This window comes from Pinus tabuliformis, chromosome 9 (assembly GCF_031772625.1).
Source record: "Pinus tabuliformis cultivar Carrire ecotype Pingquan chromosome 9, CPIR1, whole genome shotgun sequence".
NCBI classification, from domain to species: domain Eukaryota; kingdom Viridiplantae; phylum Streptophyta; class Pinopsida; order Pinales; family Pinaceae; genus Pinus; species Pinus tabuliformis.
In genome coordinates, this window is record NC_142307.1 from 1,074,158,675 (window position 1) to 1,074,161,371 (window position 2,697).

Sequence of the window (2,697 nt, forward strand, 5' to 3'; positions counted from 1 at the left end):
GATGTATATGCAATGATTTTGAAATGATTTTCCCCTAAATCCCTGTTTCATTATTATTCCCAATTTCCCTTTAAAACATCCCTTCCCTAACATTTCCCTGGTTCTCCTTGTCCCCTTGAAAACAACATTTTAATCAGCAGTTTATAAAGCAGAAACAGTAGTACATTTCAGCCATTTTTCTCCTAAAACAATGTCAGAAACCGAAACCAGTTATGAGCAAAGTGATGACCATGCATCAGCTTCAGAGTTTGAGGAATAGAGGAGGCCTCACAAGGGTGGAAAGGGCGGTCATCATAGGAGAGAGGAGCCCACCTCTTTGACCAATTTGCAGGCTTGTCCAATGGCAATATCATGTTTCCGTTATATGTCTTGTTATGAGTTTTGCGAGAGGATCTCTCATATTCAGCATCACAGGGAGTTGGCTCGCTTATTTGTGTTGAATTTGCATGATGGACATGTGAACCTTGCTGGGGTGGATTTTACATTGACACCCGAGATGATTGCTCAAGCCACAGGGATTCCGAATGTCGGGGAGGTGTGGAACAAGCGCAGGATGTTGGACAGTGTTCAATTTGAGCCTTTCATTAGACCTGCATTCATGAGACATTTGACGGGTGTATTTCCCTTCAGATTTTTGAGGAGTGAGTTTGCTCCCATGATGAGGCTTATCATGCTCTTTTTCACCTGTGAGGGCAGATTTTCACAGATATATTCGTAACATATTCGCCTATTGATGCATTTCACACGGGTACGGATGATGAACATCCCTGTTTTCATGTGCCAAAACATTGAGAGGATGGTGCCCTTGATGCAGAGGAAGAGCCCAGCTCAGCAGTATAGGAGCCTCTATCATTACGGTTTGATTCAGCTTGTGGTCAGACATCAGTTGGCTCAGCAAGGCATCACATGGGAGGAGTTTATCTCTCGTGAGTTCTTTACAGCGCCACCACCACATCCAGAGATTGTTCATGAGGAGGGAGGACCATCACAGTAGCATGATATCCCCGGGACTAGCCATGTCAGCTCTCCTCCGCTTGTCACTTATCAGAGAGGCCAAAGGGCCTTATTTGTAGCAGCTCAGCGAGTATTTTCTCCACATCAGGTGGAAGAGGTCTCTCCTTCTTCATCAGCTCAGCGAGTGTTATCTCCACAGCAGGTGGAAGGGGCCTCGCTTTCTTCAGCAGCACAGGCAGCACAGAGGGGCAAGCAGCCCAATATTGATGAGGGGCCATTAGGTGTTCCAGATATAGAGCTTATTGATCTTGATGTCAGTTCTCCTAGCCTAGAGTCGAAGGAGATCATTCAGCACCTTAGAGCTGAAAATGATGCATTGTAGAAGAGATTAGAAGGGGCACAATGGACAATCTCATATCTAGAACAGCGCAACAAGCAGTTGGAGGATGAGAAAACTCTTGATGAGTTGTGGAGGATTCGTAGTGACCGCAACTTGAATCGAAGAAGACCTGGTGATCTATTGCCCGCTGAGCGAGAGTCTATGCTTATCCAGCTCAATGCTCATTTGGAGAGGCAGTTGACCAAGGCCAACCAAGATAAGGAATTGCTTGGGAACATGAAGAATCATTATTGGGCACGTATGCATGTGTACAAGGCAAAGATGAAGGTGCTCTAAAGGCAGTTGGTCAAAGCACAAAAACAGAGAAAAAGGCCCGATCCCCTCCACATCTTGGCCGAGGCTTCCTTGAAGGAGCAAGGCACTAAATAGTTCAGCCACAGCACAAATTCCAAGAAATTTTGAGAATTTTGGGTGATTTTTGGTTTTTAAAACAAAAAACAGGTTTTTCCGCTTGACGGGTCTCACCCCCCGTGCGACCCTTTCACTTGGCAACTCTATTTTCAAAAAAATCAGCATTTCTGGATTTGGCATGAAAAGTTGCACATGCTCACCCATTGCCAAGAGATTTTATGAAGTTTTGGGCCTCTTAAAAGTCAAAAAACAAGCAAAGAATGACTTTCCGCTACATTTTTGACACACAGAAAGCAGTCTTGGGAGATTGCAATTTTGGAGGGGCACATGACAACCAAATTCAGAAATTCCAGTTGGGTTGGAAAGTAGACTCATAGAACTTTCCAACAAGCCTACTCTTGCCTCATTTGAACACCTGGAAGTGCCCCAAAAGTGCTCTCAAAGGCGCACGACCCGTCAGGATTTGGCGCGCGACCCATCAGGCAAATTTCATAATTTTTCACTTACAGCTCATGGATTTGGCCAACTATTACTAGTTTTGACTTTTGATGGGACTTTTCACCCTCTTTGATGTAATTTATGTATTTTCATGTTGATGTGACACTTATTTACCTATTCTAGAAGATTCATTCATGAAATAGCTTGTATTTAATGAATGAATTGGTTTCCTAGCTTATAGTGGCAAGTTGTTTTGATTGCCTAGTTTTCAGTGCTTAGTTTAGAATTGGTTGAAACAGCTCCTAGGATAGTGAGCTCGACCCCTAGAGGCAGGGAAAGATGTTAGATGATCTATATTATGTACTCTCTTTCTCATTTTCATGGTTGGACTCTTGAGGGAGAAGCTATCATTGTATTATTCACTGTATCTCTGCAATTTTTGGCTAAGGAAGACTAGGGTTTTGCAGTCCTTTTTTGGATTCTTGTGGTTACATGTATTGATGGTATGTTTCTCTATGTACTTGTAAGTGTGTTATGTGAACCATTTCCTTTCT